This window comes from Ambystoma mexicanum, chromosome 5q (genome assembly GCF_040938575.1).
Source record: "Ambystoma mexicanum isolate Mex_15411 chromosome 5q, UKY_AmexF1_1, whole genome shotgun sequence".
NCBI classification, from domain to species: domain Eukaryota; kingdom Metazoa; phylum Chordata; class Amphibia; order Caudata; family Ambystomatidae; genus Ambystoma; species Ambystoma mexicanum.
The window spans coordinates 614,844,405-614,861,684 of NC_090933.1; positions in this window are offsets into that span (position 1 = coordinate 614,844,405).

Consider the following 17,280-nt stretch of genomic DNA (forward strand, 5'->3'; position numbering starts at 1 on the left):
CCAGCAGATGGATTTTGAATTTGTGAAAGATCTGACATTGAATGTGCTGGCTATGCAAATGTGTGGAATTCAATCAGATTTTGTTTCCAAGGCCACCTAACATTGCAAAAGAGGTTTGCCCTCCAAAACTTGAACTTGTTGAAAGATTGACTTCAAGATTCAAATGATGTGTGGCTCACTTCACAATGTTTAATAAAGACAGTTTCAAGCTTTTGACCAGTGTTTGGAGACTTTTTTTCATTGTACAATAAATGGAATATAGTATGTCACATGAGATGTAATTTTTAAATCATTCATTTTTAATTAATTACTGTTTGTGAAGTAATGACACTAGATAGGCCTTACCATGTCTATTTTTCTTAGATTATTGAATTTATTGCCATCAATATACTTGATTTATATTACAACAATCAATGTCAGTTTGATTATTTCAAGTATGTGACTCAAATCAAATGTAGAGGAGAATGGTGAGGTTAAAATCCAACAGTTGCCAGGAGCAAACTAATGGAACACTATAAACTAGCATCTTGTTCCATACTGGTAGCTCCTGGTGACCGGTTACTGCTGGACACCCAGGCACTGCTTGTAATTCCTGCTTATCCAATCCTAGTTTCGAGCCCTGTTTGTAATGAACTCACAATACTTGAAAAATCAAAGCAGAGAATTGGAGCAGCAGTCAAACAGAAACTCAATGTCTTCAGATCTCTGGTCCTCTCCAGGTTGGACTACTGCAACAGCATCTTCCTCAATATGCCTAAATCCTCCCTTTGCCCATTTCAACTTATCCATAATCCGACTGCGAGACTTATCCTTGGCCTCAAGCCAAGGCATTGCATCTCTGAAGGCCAGAAATATCTCCAGTGGCTCCGCGGTGCTGCGAGGATCAAGTTCAAGACCCTCTGTATCATCCACAAGGCTTTCTAGGGCCTGGACACCCACTTAATCTGACTCTTTTCATAAATATCTCCGCCTTAGAGACCTTAGAGACCTTCAGTCATCTAGCTGCAATTCTCTGCCGATCAGATGCTATTCCAAGCAGACAGTGTGGTGTAGATCTGTTTCACTGGCAACAGCCTCCATCTGTAATGGCCTCTCTGTCCCTCTCAGGCTTCTGCCTGATCTCCTAAAGTTCCAGAAGCTTCTCAAGACCCACCTTTTCTCTTCTTCACCCCCCCATCTGTCGCATTGACTGACTGCCTGGGCCCTCTTGCGCTTCAAAGGGCAGCAGGCACTCATCGCCCAGTATACCCGAGCACACTGTCTTCCTGTTCCCCCCACAACCTGAACTTGTCTTTCCGGGACCCTTTACGCTGACAAGACTGGCGGGTGGGAATACCTACCGAGCCTGATCCACCCCCATCCTCACGCTTAGCATGTGGTCATGACTCACTGCTTGCCCTAGCACTTACCCACCTGGCCTCCTCTTAGCACTTGCCTAGCCCCATTGGCCTTCTTCATCCCCTACTGTTCCCCCCTGCACTAGTATACCTCCTCTTGCCCTACATCTCACTCCCACCCCAGCATTTTCCCTTCTGCCCCAACCTACAGCTCCCCCTCCCAACTTCCTCCTCCCTGCACTTCTTGTTACTGCACTCGCACGATCCGAATGACACAAGGCCTAGTAGGACCGTTATTGTTGTTTTCTTACCTGCCCGCCCCTTTTTTTGTCATGCAGTGCCTTGAAATGCCATTTGTTGTATTGCTGCTTTACAAATAACCAATAAATAGGTAAAATAAATTAAGTCTAACCTCGCTGGAAAGTTGGAATCATAATAAGTGGCTGCAAATTGCAATAGACTAATTTGCACTATGTACATGCGCATGTGGTCTTTGCACATTTGCATTTTACTGTGGAGGCCCACGTGTGGCGATCAACCAGGTGCGCCTGCATCAATGCAGAAATGAATATGACTGCTGGAATAGATCTACACAGAAGCTGGGAAGCCTTTAAAAAGTGCACTCATTCGAGGCATGCTGGAAATTTAATGATGTCATTTTGTTGATTGTTGGTCATTGCACGTGTTGCCCTAGGTGCAACAGTCCATCCATCCTGGTGCGAAATCGCCCCTTCGCACCCCTCTCCTCTCTACCCGGTATGACTGTGCCGTCTCTATATATTAATCCACAGCTTTTTATTCATCTATATCAATGAATCTGTCTTTCATGATTTAACCATCTCTGTATGTGAAGTATGATTAATTAAATGAGCTTGTGCGTTTTTTAATCCGCACTGATGGTGGGGAGTGAATAGCTACTTAGCTAACAGCAATACATACTTATTAGGTTTTGAGTACTAGGTGCATTTAGTACTGTTTGCATAGTCCCAATGGTGAAATTATCTAACTAACTGCCCGAATTAATGAAGTCGTAGTGTTGTGCTCAAGATGCAAAAGCCTGTTTTCCTGATGTGTATCTAAATCCTGTTTAATTCAGAAAAGTGGGCAACTTTGCAAAAAAAATAAAATGCCCCACACTATCGATTTGCCTTTTTTTTCGGGCATTGCCCTATTGACGTATAGGTAAATCCGACCCTGTCTGCACCTTGCCTAGAGTCCTCTTTGAAAGAAAATGTAATTGTTGTGAGACCTTGTACTTTGATACCATTAAAATGAAAGTAAATATATTCTTATGTGGGATACCTGAAATATTTCTTATGTTTCACCGCACTGATTGCCATTAATAATGTGCATTTTTGTGGCATGTGTTCCCAAAAACGAAACTCACTCTGGCACGCAGTGAATGCTGGATGAAAGGTCTTATTGTTACTCATCCTTGAATCCACTGAAATAACCATTTGAAGGACAAAATGTGTCGAATATCCACAAAGAATTAATAAGATTCACTATATTGAAAGCTAACGTAGGAAATTTAAGTTTCTATTACTGCCACCTGTCTTTCGAAGAGGTTGGTCGTCCGTCACATAGGGAGAATGGAAACACAAGAAACATTGTAAGGAAAGATTTAAATAATATTTATGCAAGTGAGGATGGCAAGTGTGCTCTATGCTACATGATTGACGTTGTGACGGATGAATGCTTAATTTGATGCAAAGAATAGACATTGTATGTGTTAATTGTAACTTAAATTGATAGTTGACATAAATATGTTGTGTATATTCAATTATAAAGTGGGCACTGAAATATATTTTTGCATTCTCGATTTTACATAGTTATATTATACTGGTGTGAGCCTGTCATGGGTGGTACGACACCCTTTCATCGCCTGCCTTTTCATCCCCAGGCTTTTCAAAGTGCGCATTCCATCGAATGTGCTCATCAAATTTTTTAGGGGGGTGGGAAAGGGCTGATAAGGGTTTGGGCGGGTGGGCAATGGCAAATAATAAGTATGATAGGGGTGCTTTGTGGGGTACCCCCCCTAAAAAAAAAAAAGACAATGAGCACATTCGATGGAATGTGCACGTTAAAAAGCCTGGGGATGAAAAGGCAGGCGATGACATGACATGGAACCGTCATGGGTACAGTCTATCTACAAAGTTAGTTACATCTTTTGGACGTGAAATCATGATTTTTTCAGTAGATTTGCTTCTCATTACAAGCTATTTATACAATTACTTTAAACCAATGTCAAACACTTATTGTAATGTGGTCATCCCTACATCTGTGCATTTTATTTCACATTGGTCCCCCATTTAACCCAAGTTGTCTATTCTTCCAACATCCATATGTATTGCCAAATGAAACACTGTTGGTTTATCCTCTCCAGTTGCTATGACTTTCCCAAGATGCTGGATGGTCCATCAAAGACTGCAGTCATCTTGTACCCTAAAGCATTTTTATGTCCTTAAACCAGCCTTGAACTTTGACGAAGGGTTGGTCTCAAATTATGTAGGGAGGAGAAGGGATATCCTCTCGAAGTGATAATATTTTGGACCATTTGTCCATTTATTAAATGACAGGCAAAGAACAAATATAAGATCGTTCTGGCCTGGAGGAAATGGGAACAGAATAAAGGAATTTGGAATTGCTTATATTAAGCAGACCTGTCTGAAGATCAGGGCAACCTCTTCGCTATTATAGCCAAAGAATCACTGGAGCAAGTGTAGGCTGAAACAGGTATTAATGCAACTGGGTGGTTTAATTTATCGCCAATATATATTTGAATTCTTCTTCCCTACTCACTAATCAGGATGTATAATTGGTTAGCTGGCTGGAAAACTTGATTAAGCTATTGGACTCGAGAGAGTTATTTGCAGCATTGTTACAGGAAGTGAACAAGGCAATTGAAACATGATAACGCTCCCGGCCCAGACAGATTTCCACCAGATTTGAATAATGCTAAAATATTCCTCCTGGGCATCCCATTCACCAAGGTCTTTAAGTTAGTGATATCAACCTTGGAAGTCCCTGCCTCTTGGAAAACAGCAGTATTACAGCCAATGTATATAAATAAGGTTTGCAAGGAGACCCTAACTCATATTGCCCAACCTCATTGATGACTTCACATACAGAAATATTTGGCAAGTTTATTCAGGAAGGGCAATAGGACTGGGAAACGATAATTGTATTTAGCACCACTTGCATTTGAACTTCCAAAACGACAGGTGTATATGTGAACTGTTTCTCAGATTGCATCTTAAAGTGTCCAAAAGCATAAATGTAGGGAAAGAGAAATGGTGTATTGCATTTATCAACTTAAATATGGCATTTGACACTGAGGTCAGGCCCAAACTGTGGCTTGTTCTGAAAATTCTTGTTGTTCCATCAGCCTTATTGGCATGTGCAATACCTCTATATGCCCGAAAGCACTGCTTCAGTACAATATAAAAGAATGGGACAACATGTTAAGTCCTTTGATGTATCTTGCGGGATCCGCAAGGGGTGAGCAGTTCCCCATGTGTTTGTACTATATCTTAACGATTTGGATCAGAGATTCCAGCCAGTGACCCCCAAATAACCTCCATTAAGATTTATTGTTAACTAGCTGTCCCTGGCCATGCGTTGCTGTGGCTCAGTCTGGTTAAATGGAAAAGAATGAAAAGAGAAAGCGCACGTTTCTAATATGTTTAATTTCACAATGCCTGTGGGTATACAATATTTTTTGTTGTTCCATGTGCAGATATGCCGATTGTAGAACAAGCAACCTATAATTGTCCATGTGAGAAGCAATCCGTGTCTAGATCTAAACGGCACAATTCTAACGTTTGGCCTTGAGCTTTGTTGATGGTGATTGCAAACGCAAGTTGGCATGAATTGAGCTGTTACGATTTCTGCGCCGAACGACGTCATTTGGAAGCATGAGTTGTATTTCCTGATGTTAGATAGGAAATGCTTTGATTCAGCGGTATATCCAGCAAGCAAAGTTTTTAATGTCTCTGGCAGTTCTCCAAGTTGAGGCAGTTTAATTTTCCCGGCGGTGCAACACATTCCTTTCGTTTCTCCATGAAATTTCAGAGCCTTGCAATAAGGACACACTTCAGTCATGGTGCCGATGAGACCATGCCAGCTCAAACTATAATCATCAGCTGGGTTGTACCGGAATGCAGGGCGATTGTAATCGCGTGATTGCTGAGCATGGAGTCGTGTTTGACGCTGATCTGCTGTTTCTCGTTGACGTCTTTCAGCCACTCTCAACCTGTCACGTTCATTCTGTTGAGAAGGAAGCAGATCTGAAGCTGCTTTTACATCCAACAGATGGCGCTGATTTTCAGTAAAATTTTTAGTATAGCGTTTGTTGCTTTTACGTCCAACAGATGGCGCTATTTTTCAGAATAAACATACTTTTTTACCTGTCACAAGTGTGACATCTATGTATAGTAGGTATATAAAAACACGCGCCTGTTCAAATGCAACATTGTGTCAAAATTTCGAAGCAATCGGTGAAGAACCTTCGTAGATTTAAGATTTTGAACAAACAAACATTCATATTTTTATTTTTATAGAAAATGAGAAGCTTAAACTGGTTACATCATTTGGCTATTAGGGGAACTCTTTCTCTTTCAAAGTTAAATTGGAAATCTCAGGTTGCTAAAGTTACACAAAAAAATGAAACAAGAAACTATAGCAGCAGTGAGATGTAATACTTGGATGTGGAGAATTTGAAAGCAGCCATTGTATTTTATTAAGCTAATGTGGTGTCACAGGTTTTCTATGGTGCCAAACTATGGGGCCTATGACCATGGGAATATTTTATTATTATAGACAATTGTTTGTTCAAGCAAAATTGAGTGTGACTAAAACAGTGGGCAACATTATTACACACAATGAAATGCATATTGAGTGGATTGGGAATAAATGCTGCTAAATGACATTATGACTTGGTTGAGATCTGGCAGTCTGGTGATTAATTGTTTTGTAGAGGTATTATAGGAGAACCTTTGCCCGTATGATATCAAACGGTTCCATAACATCAACATTTATTTGCATAAAATTGCATCCCAAGGATATAAATCTACAGGCAAATTATTCCTACAAATGACTGTTATTCTGGACAGATGGGATTTAAGTAGGATCATGGCTCTCCAAAGAGAACTCTGTCTTATCGAAATTTGGTTCCCACCTGTGCAAAAGGAGATTAATTACTAAACTCACATTACACCTATAACAAATATTAAATAATGTGGCTAGATTGGGTAGTGGGTCTCTGAGCTGCCCTCTGTGTGATTGTGGACTAGGATTGCTAGAAAGTATACAAACCTTTGTAGTGTTTTGTCCCTGGTACAGGTCTCTGAGGAGAAGGTGGATATTTCCTAAAGTTTTAGAGAGTGACTTTAACCTCATGATTGTGTCAGATCAATTACATTTATTTGTTAAGGAAAAGTTGATCTAGAATGGCATTCTAAATAGGATTAGGTTTATTAACCCAGTATTGAAGTACTAGCATCTGTGTGCAATATGATAATTAGTTGATTTATTGTATCATTGCTTACTAATATTGAAAAATCCTTTGTGCTTAGACTCTATATTTTTAAGTCTTTTTTTAATGCTCCTATCACACTCCTATGTAAAATACTATCCAGCTATCCTACAATACTACTTTACTGTAAATGAGTTGTATGTATGTTTGTATCGGCTGAAATTATTTTAAATTCATTTATTTTGAGGCTGAAATTGTGAATGAATTGACCATGGGCCTCATTTCGAGATTGGTGGTTGTCATGACGCTATTTGCGCCATGACTGCCACCAATAACGGGTCCTGCACCAGTCTAGTTCAACGGGGACTTACCGGTTTAGTCCGACCCTGGTGAGACCGGTGAGTCCCTATTGAACATCCCATTCCCTATTCCCATTTGAGCCCCCATAGGGCTCAATGGGAAGGGGGAAGGCGCTAATGACGGGCCCGTAAATTACGGGCCCGTTATTAGCTCTAGGGTCCCTTAACGGGTCCCGTATAGAACGGCTGGTCAGACCAGCCATTCCAGGTGGGACCCGCTAAGGGACCTTGGAATAGGGCGGTAAGGGACTACCGGCACCGGTCTCCTTAACGGTGACCGATATCCCTTACCGCCCTACTCGTAATGACCCCCCATGTCTTGTATTGTTGGTGTTATGGAGATTACACATCCAAAATAAACTTGACTTGACCAAAAGACTTGTGAGTGCAGTCTCCAATCACTGCAATGTACTAGGTACTATACATTGCAACTGGTCACCATTTTGGTTAACTCTGGAAGGTAATCTGCTTGTACTGAGATGTGGAAAGGAAATTAATGCAATAATGAAAAACGTATTTTGCCAAATCCTCTTGCAACTCAGACCTTGTAGCTCAATGGTGATTGCTATAATTTGCTATAAACACTTTCTGTTTTTCCAGATGAATACAATACTGACATGCTGTTTCAAGGTAGAGATCTGATCATGAAGCAGGATGAATGGTTTGGCTCTTGTGTGGACCATTTGTCCTTGTGGAAATGTCCCCATATTGGGCACATCAGCCTGAATGATGGGCATCAGATTATGCAAGCAAATTTGGGTAGCCACTGAAAATTGCTCTCCCATTCCATTATTCAATTAAGCTACCGACCAATTAATTTCTGTTATGGTGTTTAGTGATAAGTGTCCCATTGCTGCATAACACATAAATTGTTTCAGATGATAAGTTGATGGAGGGAACTCTGATGCAAAGGACTGGGCAAGACGGTCAGGATAGAGGATAAAAGAAGACCTTCTACCTCGGCCAATTACATGACAAAATAACTCTCTCTCTTAGGTCTGATCACAAATTGTGGCACATTTCTCCCATAGTCTCATCAAAGAACATGCGGTTTGTAGACCAAAAGACTTTGGGAAAACCAATATTTTTCCAGAGTGATGCAGACCCTTTATGACATACCCAGACCTTAAAATTGCTGCAAAGGTGTTCTTGCTTGTAATACAACACCTTTGGATCTTGATACATGAATACAATGTATTGTAAATAGTTGATTGCTCTTACTCCCCTTTCTCATAAAGCAACTGTTTTAGAAGCTGGAGCTTGGTGAAATATCTACGGGCTCAAGATTAGCAGAACGGTAGAGAGGAACACTTCCATTATAATACTTCCCGTAATCACCTGAGCATTGGAAAAGGAAGGTCCAAATGTATGCATCTTTCAAGTCAAAGATTCCAATGCAACCATGTTTATCTGTTTCTGGGTTAGAAGATGATGCATGTGGGACATTCCCACAGTTCAGAAAAGCTGTCTTTAGCTTTTCAAGGGGATCTATAGATTTGATTTGATGGTCTTGGTGGCTTCTTCTTCCCAATCTGGGGAGAACATTGAAACCTTTTCCTACTTGAAGAAACATGGTCTTCATGTCTGAATCCTATATACGGGTACCAGTTGTCCTCTGGGCCCACACATGCAATGTGTCTAAGGACATGGGCCCAGTACGTCCAGGTTAACTAAAGGTGCTCCTCAGCAATGTGCACTCTTCTCTACATGTGGGAAATTTCCCCTGTGATGATTTTGCTCATGATCAAACCCTCAAATGCCACAAGCCTTCTCTATGTTCTACTCAAAACAGTCACTGAGACCACCAGCAGAGCTTCCTAATGCTTGTAAGGGTTTGACATGGTTTTCATTGTTTCTTTTAGGTATAACTCAAGCTGTGCCATTTTTGTTCACCTTATCTCCCTTTTCCCTGACGAGTACCATAGTGGTTGAATATTTTTTCCCTTTCTGTTCAATCATTAGATGGCGCCTTTGGGGGTGTTGTTAGGATGTTTATCCTGCCTATTCATCAGAATGCTGATGATACTCAGTTGCACCTTAAAGTCTCTTCGGCTGAGGATGCATCTCTACTTCAATCCGATCTCTACTTCAATCCAGTCTATTGGAAATTACTAATTGGTTGACTTTGACCAGTTTTATGTTTAATCCTCTGAAAACTGAATGAATCTTATTTGCACCAGCTAACTAAGTAGCCAATGTGCTGTCAAGGCCCCTCTTCTGGAATCAGCTAGGTTTTCTCCCCTGTAAGTTTCACAACTGAAATATTTGGGCCTCTAATTACACAAGAACATGTTGTTTAAAACCCACATAGTTGAAACAGCTCAGTCAGCTGTTTTTCAACTTTCCTTGCTAAGTAAGATCAAATCTCATACTCCCCCTTGCCTGTTTCGTTCTGCAGTACAGGCCTTATCATACATTGATGGAGGTAACACAATTTTGACTGAATTCACTAAATATAATTTACTACCTCGGAGATCATCTTTAGTAGTCAGGGTCGCCTGGTAGCCGTGAAACGAAAGTTCAGTCACATCTCACTTGTCCTTCCTGAATTACACTGGCTCGCTTTGGAAATGAGAATGTGTTTTAAACTTGCCAGTTGTTTTACATAAACCTTTATATATTGCCAGTACACTGAAAATAGCTGCTGACTGGTGCTTTCTCAGTTGTTGTCCCATGATTCTAGAATTCATTGTCATGGATATTTGATGAGCCTCCCCCTTATTTTGATTTGCTAACTTCTGGATGTTAATCCAATTCTTTTGTGCTGAGGTCCGATGCCCTTGGGTGGCGTTCATTCATTACAAAATGTTGTAAAAACAATACAAAATAAGTGCCGACTTCTTCACATTTCTAAGTAGCACTTAAGTACGTACATTTCTATTAAATTAAAAAGTACACACCTCATAAGAGTAAGATTTACAAAAATCTCCATGTTACATTAAAGGAGCTTACGCATCTATGGTTCTCAATTCGTTTTGAGCCTTGAAAAATGAGGAGGTTTGTGGCATTACCTTTTACACAATAATGAGTCCATTTATGTAGACATTACAATTTATATGTGTCATTTTAAAACAACTATTTTCTATGTGTCATTTATAGCAAGCAATCTCATTTTGTTGCTCTGTCTTGGTTAAACAGAAGTGTACACAACCTCCGCTAAACCTCAGAAACTTCTATACTATGCCTTCCGAGTCCAAAACATCATAGACATGCTGTTACATCTGGGATGGAGAACATATGAGCATCAGGAGAATTGTTTTTCATTGTGAAAACAACATGACCGCATTTTCACTGTAATTTAAGGTGCTTCTATTTGCTGCTGACTATCATTCCTTTTCGTTCTTATAAATGGTCTGTGCTCCACTTACCAATTATCTTTCACATTTTAACATATTCCTACGACTCACCCATGAAGATTTGATTTTTCCTCATGTTGGAAGTGGCTTTCCCTGGGTCGGAATTATAGCTAACTGTGTTGCCGTGAGCTTAGACCCACACACTTTTTAATGTTGTTCTGTCTCAATCCCTTTGGTCATAGCTCTCTCATGTCATTGTGAAGAAGTTAACCACTTGGACTATGTCACAGCCATGGGAAGAAAGGAAGTCCGAAGACCAAATAAAGGTTCACATGCAGATTTATTAGTATTGTGATTAGATAGATCAGTGTCTACGTTCCTGTTATGTTATGTTATATTATGTTGATTTATATGGGACACTGCTACCATTTGCATGGTCTCCAGGTGCTCACGTGGTTCTGTAAGAAAGTGGGTGGGGCATGTTTCGGAGGGAAGAGGGATAGGGTAGAGGTTGTGCTTTTCTGTTGGTGCTTGCCGAAATAGGAGAAACTGTCATCTGTGCTTGTTGGCTTTCTGAGTATGCTTTGTGTGCACTGGGGTTATTGTGTTCGGAGGGGCAATGTCTAGTTTCTGTGCTGTTTGGTATTTGCAGCAGTTTGTTCTTGTGGTGGATGTGTAGCTTGTTTGTTTGTGTGTAGTAAGGTTAGCCCACATGGACATGTGTGGTACCTAAGAGGTATGCGCAAGGGGAGCAAGGAGCAGGGGAGGTTCGTAGTTAGTAGTGCAGCATGAAGGACAGCAAGTTTTACATGGTAGCAACATTTCAAAGGCAGCAGGATTCAAAACAGTGGTGAACCTTCACAGGGTGGATAGATTCAACACAGTGGTGAACTTTGTAGGCCAGTTAGATACAACACAGTGGTAAACTTCAGAGCGCAGTAGGATTTAAAGAGGTGGAAAACTTCACAGGGTGGCTAGATTCAACAGTCGCAAGCTTTAAAGGAAAGCAGGGTTTAAAATAGTGGCAACATTCAAAAGGCAGCAGAGTTAAAAACAGCAGCGAAGTTCACGGAGGGGCTAGATTCTGCACAATGGCAAACTTCATATGGCAGCTAGCTTCGACACAGTGGTAAACGTGAGAACGTAGCAGGATTTAAAGCAGTTCCTAAATTCCTAAGGCCACAGGATTCAAATCAATGGCAAACTTCAGGGCGCAGAGTATTTAAAGAAGTGGCATAAGTCCCATGACCGCTAGATTCAACACAATGGCAGACTTCAGAGCGCAGCAGGATTTATAACAGTCGCAAACTTCACAGGTCAGCTAGATTCAACACAGAGGCAGAGCGCAGCTGGGTTTAAGCAGTGACAAACCTCACAGGACAGCTAGATCGAATGCAATGGCAGACTTCAGAGCGCAGCAGGATTTATAACAGTCGCAAACTTCACAGGTCAGCTAGATTCAACACAGAGGCAGAGCGCAGCAGGGTTTAAGCAGTGACAAACCTCACAGGACAGCTAAATCGAATGCAATGGCAGACTTCAGAGTGCAGCAGGATTTAACGCAGTGGAAACCTTCACAGTTCAGCTAGATTCAACACAGTGGCAAACCTCAGAGCGCTGCAGGGTTTAAATAGTGGTAAAATTCACAGGACTGCATGATTCAATGCAGTCGCAGACTTCAGAGCAGAGCAGGAACTAGAGCAGTGGCAAACTTCACAAGTCAGCTAGATTCAACACAGTGACAAACGTCAGAGTGCAGCAGAGTTTAAGCAGTGGCAATCTTCACAGGACCGCTAGATTCAAAGCAATGGCAGACTTCAGAGTGCAGCTGGATTTAAAGCAATGACAAACCTTCTAAGGAAGCGGGATTCAAGACAATGGTAAAATCAGATATAAAGTAGTGGCAAGATTTCAGGGGTACAGCTCTGGCTGTGCTCCCAAGTCTTACCAACTCACCTGATTGTTGCTTTAGATGGCTTCGCATCGCAGGGTGCCCAGGGTGAACAGGCAAACATGCAATGGAGGTGTCCTGGGGATGTGCCCAGTGCCTTTGGCCCTTAGCCAGCTGCCCGGGCAAGGCTGCCCTGGTGGTCTCAGTTTATGACGAACTTCCTCAAAGTTTAGCCAATCACAGTGGGTATGGACGCGGAGGGAGGGGACTAGGATAGGGGATGAACAGAGGGAAACTAAGGCCAAAACAAAAGTGTGGAAGGCACAGGACCTGAATGAAAAGCCTATTGTTGGAACGGCTTCCACAGGGTGTTTATCAGCTCTGGAAGGGTCTTTTGTCGCTTCTGCTGGAGCATACAAGGGAAGGGGGCTTCCCGTGCAGGCAAAGGTGTTTCTCGAGCTTCCTCAAAGCTCTGCCAATCATGGTGGATGTGGGCAGGGTGAGGGAGGGGAAAGGAACTGGGGATGAATGAAGGGAAGGGAAGGCCAAAAGAAGAGCATGGAAGACGCATGGCCTGAATGAAAAGCTTGTTGGTGGAACAGCTTCCACAGGGCGCTTTACAGCTCTTATGGAGGGTGTTGTGTCTCTTCTGCTGGACCAGAAAAAGGAAGCGGCTTCTCCTGCAGGAAAAGGTGTTCCTCCAGCTTCCTTGAAGCTCAGCCAGTCGTGGTCGATGTGGGCGGGAGTAGAGAGGTGTGAGAAACCTGAAGGTGTCTCCCTGGCTAGTTCCTGAGGATCTGTCATCCAGGTGGCCAGGACACGGCCATTGCTTTTGGATCCAGTTCCTGGGGGTGGACCAGCGCGGGAGGATCACATGGATGGGGGGTCCTCGGGGGAGTGGAAGTGGGACACCAACAGGTGAGACATGGTATCCCCCTTTCTATAACACCTTTTCCCCATCCTACCACGTAGGGTACTCAGGCACTCTACCCCTCCTTTTCCAACACAAGCACTTTCTTACACCACGAAAGACAATGGACTAACACTAGAGCCATTTACCTGACATATCCCAACACAAGGGTCAGGCGAAGTCAGGCAATTGACCAGAACCACACACAGCTGATGGCTCTTTCCCTTCCCCACAGGGATAAAAGGTGGAGCACAAGAGCACACTACGAGCAAGGCAAACCGCACGACGAGACAGCTATCCCAGGGCAGCAGTTCAAGAGGAAAAGAAAAGCGGCTAGAAACAAAGGGGTGGCAAGGAGAGAAGCGACCTTTCCCTTTTTGACCCAGACACACAAAGCCTCCATGAAAGGAATCATAAGAATGCGAACAATAGCCTGCGTGTGTTGCAGCAGATGTCAACGGTACATAGCGCCCTCCTACACTGATAATCCAGAGACAAGAAAAGCCAAGCCGTTCATCACAGCCGGTGAGTCGAAGGGAGGACCAATAAGAAACCAAACTGTGCTGAACGAAAGTTGCGAATGGCAAAATAAGGCGAAACCCAGCTGCAGAGGGATCCGGCACCACGTGGGGGCTCACTCGATAGACTCTGGTTGATTCCCCTATTGATTCCCCTATTGTTGAAACTACTGATACCAGAAGGCCTAGTAGAGCCACAAGGAAAAGGTCAAAGTCATACAGGGGTCTAGCAAAACCCTCTGTACAGTTGAAAGACTTTGACCGTAACGTAACTGGAAAGGTAAGGGAGATGAATCCTGCATAGTGAGAAAGGAAAAGGAACTGTGTGATTGGCAAGAGTGAACCCGATGGAGGGATGCCTGCAGAACAGGCCAAAGCATGATACCCCAATGAACATTGTGCTGACAAGAGTGAACCCGACGGGGGGATGTCCACAGTGGATTGTTTAAAAAGACATTAAGACCTCTGAATGCAAAAGGAGAAATCTTTTGGAATAAAAGCTATAGTGAACGCGACAGAGGGTGGCTGTTATTCGAGAGGGGTCTGAGCCCGGAAGAAGGGGGCCCATGGGTGAAAGCCATCACCCAACGTACATACATAAAAGGAACTTTTTGTTTTTGTTATTTTGAACACATCAGGTCCTCGGAGGCAAGAGACTTTTTTGTAGAAAAGAGACTTCACCACCGAACATCCTGATATCTGCGAATGGAACTGTAGTCTCATGCTGGGAAAGCTCGAGGGTGTGCTGTGTTCAAGAGTCTGGCCTTGTCCCGTGCTAAAAATGTGGGAAAAGGGAGATCCATGGCTATAATATACTGACTTATTATTTGAGAACACTTATTTCTTTCTTATGTACACTATCCCACACTCTTTTTGTATTATGACTAGGACTGTCTTATTATTATTTGATGGTTGCAGATTGCTCCCATCTTAGATTTCGGTTTAGATTAGACGTTTTTCCAACCTACCTATACAGTTTAATAAACACCCTTGAACTGTGATCACTTGTGTGTGTCTTTACTGTTGCCACCATGAGTTCCTTACAGAGAGGACAGGGAGAGATGACTAATGGAGGTAAAAGAAGGCCAAAACAAGAGCATGGGAGGCACAGGGCCTGAATGAAAAGCCTGTTGTTGGAATGGCTTCCACAGGGCGCTTACCATCTCTGATGGAGGGTCTTTCGTCGCTTCTGCTGGAGCAGAAAAATGCCTTCTTCATGGTCTGGGCTATCTAAATCCTCCTTTGTTCTGCAGTTTTTCACCTCTCTCATCACTCCTGGTTCAAAGCCACTTGCTTGGTGCAAAATAGTTGATCAGAACCTTTGGGGATTTTAGCATCCCACCTTCTTCCTTGGCTTGCATAGAGTCTTTCTTAGCTGTTAGTTGGGGTTTTGAGGTTCTGGCAGTGGTCCACCCTGTACTCTCTCACCAAGTGCTCCACCTTGCATTTCTCGGTCTCCCAGAAGCTGAACATGGGAAATATATTGCTTTCTGGGCCTTGGGAAGTTGCCTGTGTTTTCCTGGGCTTGGTTTTATGGCCTGCCTTCCCACTTGGACCTGTGATAGGTTCAGGAATATTGCCCTATAAAAGGCTCAGGACCTCACAGGTCTTCTGGATGGCTCACTGATAGCTCCTTTTCCCCCTTAACATCTTCTTATCTTGACTTCTCTCTAATTCCTCCTCTTCCTCCTCCTTCTCCATGCTCTCTCTCCTCCGTCCTCTCTCTCTCTTGATTTATCGATCTCTCTCTCTCTCTCTCTCTCTACTCTCCGCTTGCTTTACTCCCTCTCTCCTCTCCTCTTCCTCCTGTCTGCTCTTCCTCTTCACCTATTCCTTGACACGTTACTCCTTGTCACCCCCTCAGCCCTCTTTTCTTAATCTTCTGTGCTCCCACTCCTCTAATTTCCTCTATGCTACACCACCAGACTCTAACCTACACCTCTCTCCCTATTTCTAACTCACTTTCTTCTGTGCGGTTGGGCCCTCAAAGTGTTATTGCCTGAGGGATCAGCTATGTTTTCCATGTGAGCTTTTCCTATTATTGGGTATTGCTTATGGCAACTACTCAGTCCCCAGGTGAAACAATACTAGGAGTCTGCCATCTTGGAATTATTGTGTGAGCATTCTATACCACTGAAATTATTCAGAAGATTTGGTATCTCATCTATTGTGTGTCTCAGTGAAAGGTATGGCAATGTGAGAAGGGTCCGCGGTTCACCCGGTGGGTAGTGCTAACTAATATCTGCCTTTCATTAACAAGTTGTGTTGCATGGTTCTTGTACATCTGCACTGGTTGACCCTTAAATAGATTGTATGGATTGTATCTCCCTTCAACTCTTCGTGGTTCTCTCATGAGGTGAACTGCTCTCCATGGTCACTGAAATTGTATTGTCTACAGTGCTTGTCATACACATGCGTCTAGAGATTGACTGGGGAGCCTATGGGTTTCAACATTTCCCCCTCTGGTGTCTGCATCACAGAGCCTCAAGCATGCGACTTCATCAAAACACCCAGAAAGGTGCTTCTATGAAGTGGACTGTTGCTCTGTATATTAATCTAATGTTTAAACAGTTTGTATGAGCATTCAATCTCATGATTCATGTGTCTCCTAAAGGCAGATAATGTATCCTTTGTACTTATGTACTCTATAGGATAACACAAGTATTTTAGTCTTCTTCGTAATAATAGGATAACCCAACCTTCAAGAATTGCATTGAGTGTTTTAGAAACCCCATCATAGAGACCTAAACGTCCTTCTCCTGTTTGGTGGCTCTAGAGGCTGAATTGAATACCTGACAAATGGATTATGCTAATAAGAGCCTGCATACCTCCTTTATTTACAGATTGTGAGGTGTATCTTGATCCATCTACCTCTGGGAAAGCACTTTTTGGATAAACATGGAAGACCACAGTTATTCATTGAGCTGGCAATTAAGTGTATAAGCAGCCTGAAATAATCCAGGTTAGTAAGAACAGATGCAGGTCCACTCAGGTAGGCATACAAGGAGTATTACTTTATTTACAAGTTCAATGTTCAGTTGCCGTAAGTAGTTCAGGTACAGGTCAGTGGGAACAGGGAGAGCATCCTTCAGCAGCACCATCAGCTAAGGCTCAGATAGCTGCATCCATGGCACAATACATCTCAAGAAGGAATGGCTACACAAAGCCCCACACTACGTCAGCTGTAAACCGTAGTATGAAGAACACAACCTAATCATCTTAAAATATATTCAGTGCGTGAAAATAAATTGAGTCCTGTGTGCCTGCAGAACAGACACATAGGACAGTGGTCTAGACAAGAGTTCCATAACACTAATGAGGGAAACCCTAAATAGTCGCCAAATTCATGACACAAAGAGCTCCTTAAGGACAGGACGTAGAGTTCTCTCAATATTACCTGAGCGGTGAGACATTTCACCTTCTTAATAATTGCTCAGACTTCGTTACCTGCTGGCCATTGTTCATTGTTAAGATCATCATAAATTATTCTCAA